Source organism: Copidosoma floridanum, unplaced genomic scaffold (assembly GCF_036245765.1).
Source record: "Copidosoma floridanum isolate Cflo_tuat_1 unplaced genomic scaffold, Cflo_Japanese_pri ptg000017l, whole genome shotgun sequence".
In the NCBI taxonomy this organism is placed as follows: Eukaryota; Metazoa; Arthropoda; class Insecta; order Hymenoptera; family Encyrtidae; genus Copidosoma; species Copidosoma floridanum.
The window spans coordinates 2258113-2277985 of NW_028321894.1; positions in this window are offsets into that span (position 1 = coordinate 2258113).

The window sequence follows — 19873 nt, forward strand, 5'->3', positions numbered from 1 at the left end:
GGCAGGTGCCCACTACTAGGCGACCATCTCCTGCAACCGTCATCGTGGTCAAGGCCTCCGTAACCCCTGCAGCCGTCCACTGCCCTGCACACGGTTTGGTAAGACTATTTCATTATAAGATATTGTGGACTTGACGTCTAAAAAACTCCTTTATTTTAGTTGGATACGCGAATCATTATAGACCCGTACACCTACTTTAGTGTACCCAGGGCTCTATGGGAGCCACTGAAGCCTTGCAACGTGGTCCCCATACCCTTACGGCGACCCCTATTAAGGTGGCATTGGGACCTACGAGGTTCAGTGTCACTTAAGGGTACCGTTTCTTATAACATCTTGACAAAATGCCCCACCTGTCATTTGACAGCCAAGTGATGAGCAAGTACTGCAAAATTTTCAAAACTGGAGCCTCGTACACCGTTGTCATTGAGTGTGGTTGCCACCGAGCCTTAATGGTGGTGGTGGCCGATGGGCAGCTTGACGAAGCCACCTACCCTCTTGACAGCTGACCAATACTCAAGGTACGTTGTTAGTTTTATTCTTCGTAGTAGTTGCCAGCCTTATGTTTTTTGATAAAAAAAAAAAAAAATGTTTTAGGTGGACGGTCCAACGGACGATCTGTTCGTTTCCAAGAACGTGAGCGCCGATCCAGTATCATCCAATGACGACTGTGTACGTCGTCTACGGGCGCTATTTTTTTCTGGAAGTAACCCTGACGGAGGTGGGATAACCCCTGTCTACAGATGGAAGAAGGAGGGGAAAGAGGAAAAAAGGAGGCCCTATCGCTGTTCGCAAGTTCGTGGTCCTCGGTTAAAACTTGTTGATGCCCCTATTTATTTTATTTCCCGTTTCTCCTGTCCCAACCTTACAAAAAAGCAACTCGGAAAATAAAAAAAGAAAATATTCTCCCGTCTTTTTTATATATTTATATCTATACCTATACATCAAGAAAGTTACATGTTGCGTATGTGTCCTCATACTTCGTCTTAAGCATGTATTTTTGTACTTATTATGCCATCATATTTTCTAAGGATCATTCAGTAGAGCCACACAATCTTTTTATGGTTTTTGTATAGTATACCAAAGAAAATAAAAATAAAATATCACCGTATTACAATGCCTATTAATTTATTCTCTCATATTCTCATTATTATTATCATTATTCTTAATCTTATATGTTTTTCTCTTTATCTCAACTCCGTGTCTGTGAAAACTTAAAAGGTAATACATGTCTCTTTTGTTATTTACTAGCTTCCGTATGCCTATATTTAATGAACTTTTGTGACGTAACTGGGGACCGCGAAAAAGAACGAGTTCCCGAGAGAAGAAGTTTTTCTCGCCTGTGTTTACCCCCTATTTATCTATAATGCAGTTACCCGTAAGTAACTGCCAAGGTGGGGAGAACGTTTGTTTCAGTCGGTTTCAATGCCACTTGGTCCCTTGTACTTTCCTTTCCCTTCTCTTGTTGTAAGTTCGCTGTTCCTTGGACAGGGGGCTTTAAGGACACAAGCTGTCTTTATATTATTCACATGTAAAACTTATATTTATTCGTTTCTATGTTATTTAACATTATGGTTCCTGTAATTGATGCCAACTATCTTATACGGTCCCTCGTATTGCTTATCAAATTTCCCTTTCGACAGTTCCTTTAGTACATACACCATTTTACCTTCTATAAAAAAATTTGTGTACAGCGACAGCGACCAATCATAGTAGTACTTTGATCGGTATTTGTTTTGTGCTTGGGTCATTGCTGCCAATTTTCGTGATTGCAATAGCGTCCCTGTTATTTGCTGTAGTAACTCTGTATATGTTCGGCCTGCCTCTGGCTTCTTGAGGCTTGACGGTAGTTTTGCCTGCTGGCCAAATACATGCTCATAAGGTAAGTAGCCTGTGCTCTCGTGCTCTGAGGTGCTGTTAGCGAGCATACACAACGGCAGTAATTCATCCCATTTTTAAAACTTACTAACGTAAGCTTATGAGTATTTAGTTAGAGCGTGGTGCATGCGCTCAATTATCCCATTTCTCTGAGGATGAAATGCTGTACTCCCAAGTTCTTCAATTTTAAATAATCGCGTAAGCTCATCCATCGTTTTGTTCCTAAAATGCGTCCCCCCATGTGATAATAGTTTTTCTGGTGCTCCAAATTACGCTTAAAATTTATTCGTTAAGGCTTTTTCCAATTTGTTTAGCTGTTGCTTTTCGTACCAGTATTAATATAATAAACTTAGTTGACAAATCATTTAGTGACAAGGTAGGTGCATAGCTATTCCTTAAAGGCTTATTAATTGGTCCGTAATAGTCAATCAAGATTCTTTTTAAAAACTCTGCTGAGCATATCTGTAACGAAGATAGCTAGCTTCTTTTTACACACACTAGTTTCTTAGTATGACATGACCTGCATCCTAGTAAAAATTGCCTGACGTCAGCCCCCATGTTACTTCAATAATATTTTCTCGCTATCTTATTGTAAGTCTCGTTCATTTCTTTATGACCCCAAATTGTTAATTTGTGGTACTTATTAATAATCTTATACCTTTTATCCACTAGTGGTACAACTAAGTTGTTCATGTAAAAAGTCGCTGTGACCTTAAGGTTCCTAAAAATTCTCTCAAATTGCTCCACGAAGTAGCTCCACTGATTCATGTTAAGTATTTGCCAAATTACGTATTACGCATACATATTTCATTTTATTAATCCTTATAAGCGCTTTAAGTGACGTGATTCATCTCTCAATATCCGATCTTAAAGCACTGTCTTTAAAATGGGACTAAATATACATTTGCATTACCACAACTTTTTTCACCTCTATTTTTATAACGTCACCAATCATTTTTTTCTTATTATTTAAGGCTATTGGGTCTGTATATCCACGCTCATAAACGGCGTCTATTGGTTCAGTATCCAGTACACTTTCTGCTATCGTCGCTAATACTAGATTATCTGAGTAGTGGAAAGGGTGGTCTTTTGCCCAATGCATTCTTCGAAATGGCTTCATATCCGAGTCTTTTCCCAGTAGCCTTGGTGGTTTCTTATGTAGTAACCGTGTTCTGCAAACTTTTTGAACTGTAAGAGATTCGATAATACTTGTCCTTGGGGGTTTGCGTTTTATGGTTTACTTACTCATTGCAGTCTGGCCTTGTTTAAGCCAGCCTTTTCTTCACTTTCATTATTTGATGAGTTTGAGCTACTTGAAGTGTTAGTGGGTGGTGGTGGATGGGTAGAGACGTGTCCCTATGCTTATAAGCACCCTCGTTCATGAAGTCATTTTCATAACTCTCTGTTTCGTTATCCCCTTTCTCTTATTCCCCCACTGGCTCGTTTACCTTATTATTTTAACTCATATCAGCGTCTGATTCGTCACTGACCAGCGTCTCTTTTTTTCCTGAATTTTGTTCTCTTTCGAATTACTCGTTAACTGCAATGAGTGGCCTAAAGTGGTTATTATCAAGATGCAAGTGTATATATTCCTCATTGTTATTTATCGTGAAACTTTTGAAAGCTTAACACTTTATCTTCTTCTTAGTGCCCGGTAGATATATACAAACATTTCTCCTGAATTTTTCTACAAATCATTACCATATTCTGTATCGGATCGCAGGAGTCTCTGAACCTCTTTTAGGTCAAAACACAAATTTTTTCACTTTGCAAACTGTAGTACATCACTTAATTCCCATGCTGTCAATTGCAAGTCATAGAAAAAAATTAGTGAGTCGAATAAGAGGTTACCTGGTTTTTTTTCAGAAGTTACTCCATAAGTTTTTAATTATTATTCGGCTCCTTGCAGTCTCGTTTTTAACAACGTTTAGTTATATTTCTGCCTCCTGCTTCATTTTCACCCTCATTACTTTCGTTGATATATTCGCTCATTACATCTTGTATTGTTCGTCCATTCCCTGATTGGTTTTTGTTCATCTCTGAGGACCCACGCAGAGTATCCTCCTCGCTAATATATTTGTCTCTTTCTCTTGAGCACCCATTCTCTCCTTCGATGGCTGTCAAGGTGTATTTTTAACATTATCCGTATTTCTGTCAGATCGCTCATAGGTCAATATCGGTGGTAGCATTGGTTTTGTTCAATCCCATGCCTTTTTTTGGACTTTTTTACGTCTGTGTACCCTGTCATAATTTTTTTTTTTTTTTTGCTTACATTCTCTCTAGACAGTCTGCCCTGTGCTCTTTCATTTGGTGTTGGTCAGCTTCCCTCGACCGTATTCGGTTTTTTTGGCTGTTGCTGGTTACTCTCTTGGATTACACCTTGTACGTAAGCTTGGGCCCATCGGTCATTTCCCTTTTTTTTTCTATTCTCGTTTTAGCTTGGCATACCAGCGTCCAAACTCATCTTCTCTAATGTATCTACATGGTCAGGGATTTTCTCTCTCTTTCCGATCAACTCTGCAACCAGACCTGACTGTGCCCACTCGTAAACCCAGTGCTTATTATCATTTGCATTTATTTCTGTTACATTTATATCAGCTATTCTTGCTTCCTTTTTAGATTTCTCGTTTGCTGCGCTGGCTGCGGCTTGTTAAAATCCCCAATATTTTGCTCACTTAAAATTTCCGTTTACGGATGTCAGTAAGTTACAGTTCGCTATGATAACTTCCATTCACACACTGTCTAACTCCGGTGTTACTAAACAATTTGGCGAATATCTATGCAACGTATTTAGTAGCCTTTCACGATTTTTGCGTTGTATTTTATGTTGAATTGTTTTTTATTTATGTTTTTTTCTTCGCATATGTAGACTTATTTATAATCGTTGAGACCATGCGATGAGATTTGCTTTCTATTATTGTCTAAGAATCTCATTTTAATATTTTTCCTTTGATTCTCTTCTGCAATCTGCAAAATTCGTTTGTGTGGTTTGCCTCTTTTCCCCTGTTTCGTACGTGGCTCTACTTTTTTACTCTTTATAGTTTTACTCACCACTGGCCAGTCTGACTCTAAATCTGCATCGCTGTGCTCACTGACTATTAACTTATTAAAATTACACATCTTGCTTAGCTTCTTTCTTCCTACCCTTTTGTTTGATTCGTCTGAATCGAATATTTCTATCTGCCATATCTTATTCTTTCTTATTATATTTTTCTCTCCTCTTGTCCGTATCTCAAATATTTGTGAGGGTTGCGAATTTATGTCACCACGACCATTCCTCTCCTACTATTCGGCAAGTTTATAAGACTCTCGTCTTGGCAGTTCAGGGTTTTTCTTTCCATCATCTATAATTAGTTTTTAGGACAGTGCGTCCGGTGTCTTATTAAATATTTCTGGTCTATAAAAAACATCAAACTTATAGCCTCTTGATTCAGTTTTCAGCCTGTTAAATTTTATTTCCAGTTTCTTTAATGAGTGAAAATGTTTAAGACGCTCATGGTCCATAACCGACGTGATTTTTGGGCCAAACAAATAGGGCAAAAACTGTTCTTTTGCGTATACTATTAAGAGCAACTTTTTATTATATGTAGGGTATCAAAATTATCTGCGATTTAAGCATATAGACGCATACGCTCACAAGTTATCCTTCCCTTTTTCTTCCTGACTCACTATTGCCCTTTTAGCATAGTCAGATACATCCACTGTCACCACACATGGTTCTTCTAGGTCAGGGGCTTTAAGTACAGGTTTTGCTACAAAGTGCGTCTGTTACCGCTTTGAATGCCTGTTCATGCTGCTTTTACCAATTAAACTCTAAACCTTTTTTTAGAAGTTTAGACAGAAGTTGAGTGATTCTTGCGAAATCTTCAATAAATCTCCTGTAGTACCTGACCAATCCAAGACGTTGTTTGATGCTCTTTGCATTTGTAGTTTGTGGATATTTTCTTGCAGCTTAAACTTTCTTTGGATCCGTTTTATTTTACCATTTGCAACTATATAGGCTAACACTTATGCCTCGCGTTTCAAAAATTAGCGCTTCTTTGGCTTGATTGTAAGGTTTGCTTTTGACAATATTTCTAACAATTTTACGAAGCGTTTGCGGTGCTCTTTGAGATTCGATGCAAACACCATTATATCGTCTGGATATACCTCTACCTCATAACCGTATAGCTTTGCCAGTGCCATTGTTATTGCTCGTAAAAACGTGTTAAGAGAGTTAGTGAAACCCATAGGCATTCTTTCGAACTGGTAGTGCCCATCTGGCTCCTAAAACGCTGTTTTATGAGCATCATTTTCATTTATTTAGATCTAAATAAATCCCTGCTTCAACTCCTCTACTGTAATGTAACGTGCTGTTGCCAGATGTTCCAGTATATTGCTCTGAAAAGGGAGTATGTGACAACTACATACTGTTATCTTGTTGAGTTGTCGGAAATCCGTTACTACCCATTTTTTGGTACACAGCATTTTTTGCCGTTTGGCCCTGCATTTTTTGATACGATCCACATGTGATTCAGCTGTATGGTGATTTTCAGATCTTTATTATGCCTTGTTTGAGTAACTTCTTAATCTCAACTTTTGTTTCCTCTCTCACATCTGGCGAATATCTCTACCCCTTTGCTATTATCGGCTCATCTGTAGTCGTGTTTATCCTATTTTTCAGAAAACTTGTCGCTTTTAGTTCTTTCCCGTCGAGTCCAAAGACATACAGATCCACTTCTATAAGCTTTTGAACATGTTTTTTTTCTTCGCATTATTTTGTCGACTCCAGCTTTCCTTCAACTTAAGCCTTACTGTTTCAATGTTCTCCTCAAGTATCTGAATATTTTTGTTGCCAGATCGGTCCTTGTAACAACCCCCATTCTTCACGATATCTTTTTTCGCACATGTGCAGCTGGCATCGTTTTTTATTTCAGTGCCTAGCTCTTTGTTTACTCTGAGATTCTCAGCTATTCTAAACATTCATGCAAAGGCTCTTTCTAATTCTTCTACGTCATTCCCATTAACGTCAGATGAATCAGCTTACTTTGTAGTCTCGCACTCCAACAAGTCTACCACTGGGACTGGTACATTTGTTGTTTTATTTGACGTGTTTAAACATTCAACATACCTACACCTTACCGTTGTTGTTCGTTGTGATAAAATTACCGAACAAAATTTTCTCTTCAAGTTTCTGTAGCGTGACGCAACCCACTTTAATTTTTCTGTGTGACTCTTTTGTATACGCATACATGACTTGCTTTGTTCTTGGCACAATTTCAAAATTTTCCGATTCTAGTAGCAAGGTTTTAACTCTATTAAATTAAAGTATATTTTTTTGGCATTTATCTGGCCCTTAAACAATGTATGTTTGATTATACTACTTAGAATTTTTATTATTTTGATGCAGAGGTGACCAGTTGCAGAATAGGACAAAAGGCTTTCCAATACTTGTATTTTTTTGTTCTAGCCTTTTAGTATACTTTTTCTGCCAACACGGTTTGCCTAGCCCTTCTATATTTACTTTATTATGTCTCCTGTCTACCACTACTTATTTTTTAATCGCAGTTTTCATTAATTCTAATTTTTCTAGTCCAGTTTCTAATATCTCTATTTCTGCTATATTGTGTCTTACTGATTTTATATTAGGATTTCTCTTAAAAGAAATTTTCATGTCAGTCAATTTCAGACTACGCACGGAGAAGTAAGAGACAGAAAAAAAAGAGAAGTAAAAAAATCTTATTTTATTTTTTATTCTGTATCTCTATTTTGTTGGCTACTAGAACGAGCAAAATTAGCCGTCATAAGTTTGTTTATTTTTGTATTCTTTTGCACGTCCTTCTCTTTTTAAAACAATCTGGAAGGACAATAAGTATATGTAATTGGGAACGTAAAAAGAATCATTACTTTCTTTTATTCAAGGGATGAAACGGTGAGCGCCGATATAACACCAGTCATTTTCTTTACGATGAGTCTTCGCAAAAATGGTTATTGACCTTTGTCTTTCCTCACTCGCCAGTAAATGCAGGTGATCGCCTACAATTTTCTGCAGTTGTTGCACTACAGTATGTGTGCTGCCTGATAGTCGCCCGAAAACTTCAAAATATCACGGTTGAGGAAAGAAGAAGGAGACATTATTTTTTGCATTAAAGCCTATCCCACACTTAGCACTAAGACTGTTAAGTGGGATTCCAGAGGCTCGATGTGCTAAATAATAAGCTGGCAGTTAAACACAATTAATCCCTTTATTATTATCCCTTGAGTGAGAACACTTGGCTGTCCTGAGTTACTTATTGTGACTACCCTCCTGCTAGTCCCAGCATTCTAGAGATCTGCGTCCACTGCTGCGGGCCTTTTTGTCCTCTTTTCTCCTTTACTCGTCTTCCTTCCATCTCCTAATAGCTGAGGCCCATTCCACGCAGTATGTTCCATACTGTACATGACACTATATTAAAATATTAGTAAGGAAGTATATTAAAAATTTAAAATTGTATACGGTTCCTATGGAACAGAATTTGAAATTAGAAGCAGCGCAACCAGTATGTGATGATATTAAGTTTAAAACCCGAATAAAGGATGAATGATTGGTATTAAGTGCAAGAACTAGACCTTATATTAGCTTTAGTAATGATTTTTTAGGTAGGTTCTGATGGAACAGTTTAAATATACTTTGAGAATTTTCAAATATTTTTTTTAGCAAAAGGTTTACGATATGTTTATGAAAAAAGTAGTTATAAAAACATTATTATTTGCTTTATTTATGCTTATCAGGCTAGTGACATAAATAATATAAAATAAACGTCAGACTTTGTCATAAGAATGTATGACTATGTTATTTACTAGACATTCAAAAAACAGAGCAGTGATACAAAATTGTAATCAGAACCTGAGTTTTTCCTGTTGTCTATGTGTGAGTAAATTAAAATTTATAAAAGATTTTTGCTAAATTTTAGTATTAAAGTTTGCAATCCAATTAAAATTCATGAAAAAAATTCTGGCACTGAGAGAATGGATAGGTTTGAGAATTTTACTAAAAAGTCAAAAAACATTAAAACCCATTCTGAGTTTGAAAACAAAAAATATGCAAAACAGGAAATTGATATTGTTACAAGCTGATGAAATAAAAAATTATAGCAAATAGCTTTCAGGCACAAATAAGTTTGAAAGATTGCAATATATGTTGAATGTAAAGTAGTTTAGGATACTGAAATTAAGATTATATTACAAATTTTAGTAGGCGTGTCAGAATATGAGGTAATTTATATCAGATGTATGCATATATTACTGGTGACATCTATTATGCAGCATAAGTACTATAAGCGCAAGATAATATGTATATGTACTTTATACAGTGATGCACTTAAGGCAGACAAAACAAAGCCGTTGTCACGAACGCACGCTCTCGTAAGGCTTTGCAGTATCACAAGAGGAGATCTTTTACTCTTGATTTTTCTTTATTTTTGTTATTAAATATATAAGTAAAAGGGTTGACAAGCGTAATTTTATTGATCCAGCACTTTCAAGTAGGATGATGTTAAAAATAGCAAATCGTTTAACTGTTGCCTTCTTTACATGTTGAACTTAAGGAATTTTAAGCTTAACATGTAACATTATGTAAAAATCACTAAAAATTGCATTTATAAGATCTGTATACACCTTCCAATTTATGTTTGTATGAAACATAACTTTTAAATAAAACTGTTATATTTTCAAATAGATCTTTAATTTTCTTTTTTTTTTTCTAGTAACACAAAAAAGAGGAGTTAAGTACACTTGAAAGCGTGTATGTTAGTAGATCCATGTGAAAAAAATAATTTCTACCGTTGCTCTATAAATTTGCGCTTCTCCCACCCCTCTGAATTATAAGCTAAACTTTAACCTGACTAACTATGTGATGAACGTCCTTAAGTTAAAAAACCACCTTTGTCACAAAGGAAAAATTTCTAAAGAAGAAAACGCAGCAAAAATCATTTACTGAAAGTATAAAGTATAAATTTTTTCTCTAATTATAAAAATTCTAAGAAGTGAGAAAAAATTTTACAAACACTTATTCTCTTATTTTAAAAGTAACGAATAAAAGACAAGTTAATAAACATATGTCATTACGTTATATGAAAGTTTCTCTGCTAATATATATTGATTTCGAAATTTCTTAAACATATACTTAAAAATGTTTAATTTAATATAGTATCTTTTCATTTAATGTTTGATTAAACCTCATCAATAAATACACAGTAAACAAAAATTTTCATCAAAAATCAGCAAAGGACTGTACGATAGCATGAAGGAATCGAATTTTGTAGATCTTGCAAGCTCATAGCAGAGTGGGTAAGGGTCTTGGCCACCATGCAAGAGGTCTAGGGTTAGAATCTTTTTGGAAACTGTTTCTTCTTTCACTTTAGTTTTTTTTTTGTTTTTTAGAAATTTGTTAAAAGAAAAAGATGTGAATTAAAAATGTGTACTGTAGTTAGTGTGGTGGCGTTGTCTGGTGTACGGGGGACCGGCTGTACGTCATGAGGGTTGGGGAAAAGTGGGGAGAATCAAACAAAATCTACTTTTGTTACACTTTTTTTTAAGGTCACTAATCTCAAGTTGTTGATTTACTCTGTAGAGCAGAGCGCGCTGATACAAATACAAATTAAAAAATTTTAAAAAAATGGTAATGAATTAGACATCGACGAGAGAGAAGATTTGGGTTTGTAATAAATTTTTATATTACTTCTACACTAAAGACAAGCTTCAGAATCATAAACTTTAATGTGCAACTGTAAGCAAGTGTCAGATAAGGTGACAAAATGGAGAAAAACAACATTTTTTAGTTTGGAAACTTTAGTTTTGCCTAATAAGTCCCTTATGTCATCTGTGCGGACTTTGAGTGTTAACTTAAGACTGTAGATGTGCATTTAAAAAACGTCGTGCCAACAATACAGGCTATGATATTAAATACAGCTTCAACAACAGCCAATCAGTTTACAAAAGTTATTGGTAAAAGGATGATGATAATATGAAGACTCCAAAAAAGTTGTTCACTCAAGAACTAAACATTAACACACAATATTTTAAACAGTTATATGGAAATTTAAAGCCAATGATTTTAATTAATGCAGAAAAAGATAAATTTAGAAGTTTTTAAGCTCGTCATATTTATGGTAACTTATTTTTGAAAAATCAGAAGAAACTAGGAGATCATTGTTATCTGACGGGAATATTAAGAAGTGCTACTCACAAAAGTTTAACATGTACAATCAAAATTTAAAATTTATTCTAGTGATACTTTTTAGTCTAAAAATCTATGAATCATACTTCATCAAATTGACTTTGCGGTATGACACTGTATTGCCAACAGTTACTATGTTCCAACAATGAGGTTGTTGCAGCAAAAGAAAGAGCGGACATATATGGGGATAAGGCTTATGGAGATCAATACTAATTTGAGATGCACAGTAGTCATCACTATCAATGATAAATTTTTGTTCTTCATTCCAGATTGTATCTTAAAAGTAATAGAAGCCAATAATACTTGATGCACTGAGCAGAGAGAAAAAGTTTTAAAATATGCTTTGTCTATTGTATATAATGGTGATAATGAGTTTAAATTTGTAAGTAAATTAAAGAGCAATTTTACGATGGTGAGAATACATAAAAGTTGTTCAACGCAGAATGGGGAGCTGGATGAGCCTCTCTTTACTTTCCCCTCTTTTATAAATATCTGACTGATCTATCCAACTATTATGAAACTTACGAAATCCTAACTACTTTGCATAAACCATATTACCATGTTTTTTTTATGACTTTTTACACCAGATCTAAGTCTGGATATTTAGATCTCAGAAGCTTTTGTTTGTAAAAACCATCAGGGACCAACGGATCCTTATAATTTTTTAAATGATAAGTAACTAGATTAGTTTTTTTTACTTTATAGACGATAAATACTTTAGTTGACCTGTTTGGTGTGTAGCCTTTTTCTAAAATATTTTTAACTTGGCTCAACCTCAGTTTATCATTAACTTTGAACCTAAGCTTTTTTTAAAGGATTTCACCATTAATCGTAAATTTTTGTAAAACTTGAGCTTAATTGCTGGTTGTACTATCAAAAGACTTCATATAAATTGTTCAATGCTTGCGAGCGTTGTAAGCTGCAATCAGATCTGGTAAAATATCAAGCTGCTTGTGATTTTTACTAAGACTAAGTGTTGTCCACATTATTTTTTCAAAGTGCGGTTGACTTGTTCATATACTGATGATTTAAAATTACAATATGTTAAATAGAGATTAATATTAAATTGTCTCGTAAGGTCTTAAAAACTTCTATTGCAGATCTTTTTTACCTTTATGCAGTTTAATCACTACTCAACCATCTCGTGATGCAAACTTCGTTGCTGCTGTAACATCTTCTCCATCTTTTGTTCTTACAGGTACAGCGCATTCAGACTTTCAAACTACATTTATAACAATTTACGTGTTGCTATAAACTTCTTTTTACGAGCGTAGGGTATTGTTTTAACAAGTTTGGCCTGAGATGTCTCATAAAAACCTTGAATATCATACTTTCGATGTAGATAGTTATGACGAGCTAGTTTGTGAAGCAAACTTCCACAACCACTTCTTCTCCATCTTTTGTTCTTACAGGTACAGCGCATTCAGACTTTCAAAATACATTTATATCAATTTGCGTGTTCCTATAAACTTTTTTTTACGAGCGTAGGGTATCGTTTTAACAAGTTTGGCCTGACATGTCTCATTAAAACCTTGAATATCATACTTTTGATGTAGATAGTTACGACGAGCTAGTTTGTGAAGCAAACTTACACAACCACTTTTTTATCTGATCTATCCTGATTGACGGTTGATGAAGAAATGAAACTCTTATCTTAAGGTCATTAGTAATATATGCAGTTTAATTATCTTCTAAAGGAATGTTAGAGATCTGAGACAACACTTTTTACATTATATTTACTTCAGGATCTAAGTTGGCAGTAGATAGCTGCTGCAAACACTGCACAGTCTTTCATGTTTAACCTCGTATTGTGCATCTCTTGTAAGTTTATAGCCAACACTTGGGGGACCAGGCAGGGTACATACAAGGTTATCCCTTTCGCTTCAAAGAGGACACGTTGTGCAGTTCCAAGGTTGGGTGGTAAGAAAAATGTTAAAATACCATGTACGGATCTCTACCTGCTGGAGCTAGCAGTGCTGAACATCCAATACTCTTATATGCTGGCTTGAGTGCAATTAGTGTACTAGCTAATAATGAAGCTGGAATTTTAAAAAGTATGAAGGCAAGTAAAAAGACCTCACTGTTAAGAAGTCAAAGTCATAATGAAACTATAAAGGACATTTTAGGAGGTCACCTGAAGCCATTTCTAGGAAAAGATATGCAAAAAATGTTCGGAGTAAACTTACCTAAGAGAGCTCTAACGAATGTTTTTTTCTTACCATAATCTAAAAATTTAGCAATGTCCGATTTTCATAGGATATTTATGGGAAATCACTAACTACGTGAAAAAAAGTGAAGCAGTTGCAACACACAAGGGGCTAACGCGTAGAGTGCTCGTGCAAAGTTTCTCGTGTGTACTCTCGCTGATTTTCAGTCAGAGTTGTACATGGTATGCACAGGCAACTAAAGTACTCTAAATAAGTGCCTTTTGCTGATTTGGTAGTTTTTATTGTACTATCAATAAAACATGAATTATTTATTATCATTCATATTTTTCTGAATTTGACAGTTATTATAAAGTAAGCCCAAAAATAATTTGCTAACGTTTACACAGCAGCATAACCTGAATATTTAAAAATAATTAAGACATATCCATACACAATTTGTTAGATATGAATGCGAAATATATTATTTAATGTTATGCCATATCACGAAATCATTCATTAACTTTCGAACAGTCATCAAAGAAACATGACCACTGAGTTTGTCTGGAACCTCTTCTGTATTAAAAACACAATATCTCTCACCTATCGAGTTATCATTAAAACCTCACTTTATTATTGGCTTAGTAAATCTGCTTACATTTAACTCAATTCCTTATATTAATAAAGATTATAATAAATTTTAACTGACTAATTAGGCTGTCGTTTTCCAACAGGCAGCCACGAAATTCCAGATATCAAGTCATTTTAAGTAGATGTATTACAGTCAAACGATATTGCTGTGGACATCATACCTAACAACAAAAGACTGTGTAGTGTGATTGCTTATAATAATACGATTGTTTTTACCAAAAAATTCAAACAACTGCTTTTAAGGTTTTACTGAACGTGTTTTTTAAAATACCACAACCCACAACTCAAATTCACCTGTAGCAATTTTAAAGCTAACGCACTGAGAGCTCAACGTAATGTCACTACTAGAGCCTATATAAACAAAGAAAAATTTCATACAATTTATAAATTTTTCCTAGCTGTACCACCAAGTTATGAATTCATCAAAGAATCTTCACAAACAGTATCCTTTCCAATTGTCGGCTGTATTATTTACTACATACAATAACGCATTGTTGATCAGGAAGGTAATCTAGTCAATTTTTCTGGAGAAATCATCATCACGAGGTTACATATAATACCTTCAATGTTATTAAGATTGTATACTATACTAAGATCTATAGAAGTAGATCATTATGCGCTCCAGAAATCAGTCAACAATGAACAGTCAAACTGTCAAAACGTCAGTAGAAAAGACAACTGACATTTCAAAACATTCAGTTTCTAAAAAGGCTTACATAGTTGATGTCATGGTAGTCAGGGTAAAGCTATAAAAGCTGATGCATACATCTGCTAACATCATTAATCTATCAACCGTCAATGAAGAAGGTCAAAGCAAGTAGAAGAAATAATACGATAGGAAGGACAAAGAGAGGAAGTAGTTCATTAACAAATTTGTTAAGTAGACTGAATAGAGAAAAACATTAACAGAAAGTAATAGAAAACAGTGATTTTTAAAAAAAAAAATTATTAAAAAATTTGAAAGTGAGAAACTTCTAAGTAATGAATGGATTTTATGCATGGTATGCAGGGCTTTACATAGACTGTCAACAATTAAGTTTTCAAGAATTTAGCTATACTACTATTTTATTCTAATGTTAAATCTATTGAATTTCTCATTATAAAGCCATTTTCATAGCAAAGACTCTCAGACAAATACAGAAGAGCAACCTCAGGGTTGAAGCACCATTTTAACGCTTTACGGTGTGTAGCGGGAAACTTCCTGTACAATACTGTTAAAACAATTCTTCGAGAACACATACGCAAGTCAAAGAAAGTGCATGTGTTTGGCTCATTAAGAAAACAATGGTTGGAGGGATTTACACTCAAAGCTTACGATATTTATGATTTGGGCTATCCTCTGACTAAGAAAAAAAACTGGCCACTGTTTGCCCCATGAGAATTAGGTGAACAAGGCTAATTGTAAACATTATAACGTTAGATTGTACAAACAGTTTCTCTAGGATTTGTTGGCGTCTCTGAAATGAATCTAACTATTGCTTTTAGTGTTTATTCATTTTATTGAGTATTAGGAACGTAATTTTTTTCATTAACGAATGCCATCTAGCTGCTTATAAGTGAACTTAAAGGTTTATTGCTATGCCATGCCAGTCCAAGTGAGGTAAGATTTAATGGTCGTACCGCACAGATGAAAGCGTTTGGTTAGATCTCATGTCAAGCGTGCTCCTAAGTCACCATAAAAAAGTTCATTAGATCATCATACAAGTATAAACAGAGACAACATTTAGTTATTTTAAAGTTAACTTCAAGTTACTTTTAGTCATCTCTAAATCATCTTTGGGTTATATTAAAGACATTCTGTGTTATAATTAATGTTCATAGGATGGAGCACAACAAGCCTACCATTTTTCAAACATATCTTTACCAGTCCAGGTACCTACAAGCTCTTTGATTGCATAGTCAGTAGCGTATTTGTTTATCACGCTGGAGACTAAGGTCGTACTTTTTTACATATCGTGATAGTATCTATATGCATATAAGTTTAATAATAGTATCTACATGCCAAGTTAGCAGATGAGGAGTATAAAAAGAAGAAATGATCAAAACAATGACCTCATTTTCGTGTAAATTAAATATGTTTAATAATGTTACACCTTAATAGCTCATAGTTCATGAAAAATAAAAAAATAATTTGGAACACTTTTGGTTAGAAAATAAACATTCTTTTTTTCATAACACCATTTTGCTTTTACTAAAGCTCGAGTCACTTGAGGAAAACTTGCAGTAGGGATTCGCATTAAAGTTCAAAAACCAAATTATTTTAGAGCAAAAACTTTGTTTATTTATTTGTTTTGTATTTTAATACACTTATTTTTATAATTTAATTACTATTTATTAGGTAATAACATAAGTTCATTAAATATACGTTCTTCAAATTTATAAATTTAGGAATTAAAAAAAAAGAATTGTATGAAATAGAAATTTGTATTTGAAATCAAAAAAAAAATCAAAATCCTTATTTAGGCTTAAAAGTTACATTTTATAATACTTCGCTTCTTTATTAAGAAGTAGCATTTTGTTGAGTTAGAGAGTTGTTTTGCTCCGCTATTAAGCAAATTTGCTTTAAAGGTCAAGATTCTTCCATCTTTCTTTTTGTTTAGTTTTCTTTCAATTAAGTTTTAGTTGTACTAAGCGGAGATGCTTTTTGTGGAATCACGAACTTATCGTTAAGAGAGATTACAAAAGGAGCACATAACAATCCCTCCTTTTAAGTAGCGTAACTTTACTTCTCAAAACTGTCATATGCTGCTGCTTTCCACGCTGCAGCCTTCAAGACTGCTGTAGTTCAGTGGGTACTCCGGAGTGCTCAATTCTGGCTGCACATGCTGCTGATCCCTAAGCAGCTGATTTTTAACCTGCTGCTGCTGTCCATTTTCTGTAATGTATACAAATATAAATAAGCGTCAACGAAAAGTAAGTTAACAGTAGATGTAATAGTCAACTTAATTTACTGAGTATCTGAATGATGGTAATCAGCAGCTTGTTTGTTGGAAATTATTCCAGAATCCTTCTTATAATAGTCAGCAAGAACAGTGCAATTCTTTTATAATTAATAACATGATGAACTATGAATAGTGAAAAAAAAACTCTATTTTTGTTAATACTTGTTGCTTACGTATTTTTTTTTTTTTTTAATTAAACAGAAAGCTAAAATTAATATTTTTTTATAAAATGGATAACTCGGTATGAATTTATCAGTCAAACACTTTATTAAAACAAAAGTCTACGTATTAAACGAGAAATAATCTTGAATTACTGCTTTAAGGATATTTATGAATGTAAAATACACAAATAAGAATGTTACTGTCTAAGATTAAACAGTGATGCAAAAGTCATATTTACCTTTATGACTGAATAGTTTTGATGTTCATTTTAATACAATCTTAGAAAATAAAGTGGAGCAGCTTGTTTGACTTTGACTTAATTTTTCTTCTTCCATTTTTCAGATTCTTTAAGCTCAGCTTTTTCAGGCTCCTTTCTATATTTTTGAGATCTAATAGAGTGTGTACATCATCGGTCTCTCTCATTGATGGAGACTGCGTAAATTTGGAGCACTTACAACTCACGAAGATATTGATATTTAAGGAATAAGATACTGTTTAAATGTTTGCATGACAGTTCATTGCATAATTCACTTACTTGTTGCAGAATTAGATATTGTTGTTCATGTGAAAATATTTAGATCAATCTGAAATTTATTTTGCGCAGACTCATCTAATGATAAGTTTTAATTATCTTAAAAAAGATCAGAGGGTATTTAAAGTAAAGAAGCAACTTTTTTTTTATAACCATTACTAGAGCTTCATGAGCTTTATAAAGTATTCAGTGACGGCAACTTTGGCAATATAGAAGCAACCTTGTTTTCATCACCATTATCGGAGCTTGAAAAGCTCAATAAGTTCTGCTGTTATAACATTTTTCATACAAGCTTGCAGTAAAAATAATAAAAATACTGATACTTAGCTCCTTGAACGATAATAAACCATTTATAATTATAAACGTAAACAAAGTTTTCATTTCAAAATCTATACTGAAACTAGTACATACTAAATAACTAACCTTCTATATACATTAACGGCAGTAAAGAGTAAGCAACATTATGGTGGCTTATAAATGTAAGAACCATACATCACTAGCAAATCTAACTTTCTAAGGCAGAAACAGCAAGATTTGCGTTATAACGATACAAACTTTTTAATCACTGGTATAGACAGAAATAAGCTTATGAAGCTGAAATTAAGGTAAGATTTGGATACTCAATGCAAGCTTCTTATATACAACACGAAACATTTTCACAAAACAGAATTTAAAATTTACAAAGATAAAAGCAGACGACAGTTTCAGAGAGAATTTGATGTATGCATATAGTAACACGCCTGTGGTCAATAAAAATCGCAAGGATGGTGAGGACAAAACGAGAATACACAAAGATGACGCAATGATCAGAAGCTTAAACAGCAACCCGGCAACATTGTAGTTTATTAGGCAGCCTTTTTTTAAAAACTATTTGCAATTAAGCAGCCCAACAATTCATGCTTATACAGATACTGCTTCTCGGACGGATGCTGCTCTTGAGGCTAATGTTGTTGTCATTGCAATGGGTTCAGATACTGCTTCTGCTTATTTCGTGCTGGCTACGGAAGCACAAGTAGCACTTTTACGGGATACCTAAGATGAGATCTCTCAATATACTGTTATACAGACGGATAATTACTACATGCGTAAACTAAGTGCATGACGACAGTAACGATAATGTACCGCAAGTAGATAGCGATTTTAAACAGCAAAAGGACGATGATAATAATGTATACAAGGTATGCTGTGTACGCCTGTTAGTATTGATTTAAGCATACTCTTTTAAAGTCACTTTTAAGTTACTTTTAGTTATCTTTTAATTATCTTTGAGACATCTTGAAGACAATGTCAGCTTATCTAAAAGTCATTTTTAAGTTATTTTTCTAATTCTTTAATAGCACACTGATAAGTGTATCTATTTGTCACTCTGGAGACCAAGATTTGAATCCAAGTGAGGTAAGCTTTCTTGATTTTAAAATGAATCGCAATAGACTAAAATTAATTATAAAATATTGCTTTAGTAAAATTAAACAAAAAAGGTTGGAACTTCATTCCGGAGCACATGCTCATTTAAATACTTTGGGGTTCTTATCCAGTCCTAACAGTGGGACCAGCACCTGGATGGATGCAGCAGACCTGCGTGCTATGGGCACAGCCTGTACTCATAGCCATACGGGAAAATCGGCTTCGATGAAACCCAGGGTGGGGGGCAGCCTAGTATTAGTACATTGTCCAGAGCAAAAAAGAACAGCAATAGCAGAGAATGGCAACAAGAAAGCTCAGCAGTCTTCTGCTGTCCCCTCACCATATCGTCCTTCCCTGACGCTTGCTCGTTGGGCTGTTGCGGATGCCAAATGAACGATATTTTAGATACTTTGTTAAGGTATTAATTGCATAATTTTGCTAACAATTTATCAACAAGTTTGTAGAGTAAGTCTTTTTTAACACATATATACCAGTTTATTACGATGAGATGCCCCTCTGGAACGATATTTAAAAAGAACCCCTGGGCCCTGTATTATAACTGTATAAATGGAGTGGCCCAGTCCAGTGCAAGGACTGTGGCCTTGCCTAGAATCCTCTGTGTTAGCCTAGTTTTAGATTAAAAAAAAATTGTGCTATGCATTAACAATACACTTTTTTACCTATGATACATTGTTACTGTTGTTTAACGGAAATGGCTACTAACGTTATTCAACAGCATAGATACTGTGCAGAGACAAAAACATGTTAATCATGTAACATGTCAACTCAGAAAAAGTATAAATTAATTTATGAAGGGTTGATTTTTTTTTTTTTTAATAAAAGCAGAATGTATTCTAAACAAAAAAATTTTGATTCAACCGTTCAAAAATTACTATTTTCAAATTTTAAGATACATTTTTAAATTATAAATCGTTATTATTTAGAATAGATATTGAAAACAATATTG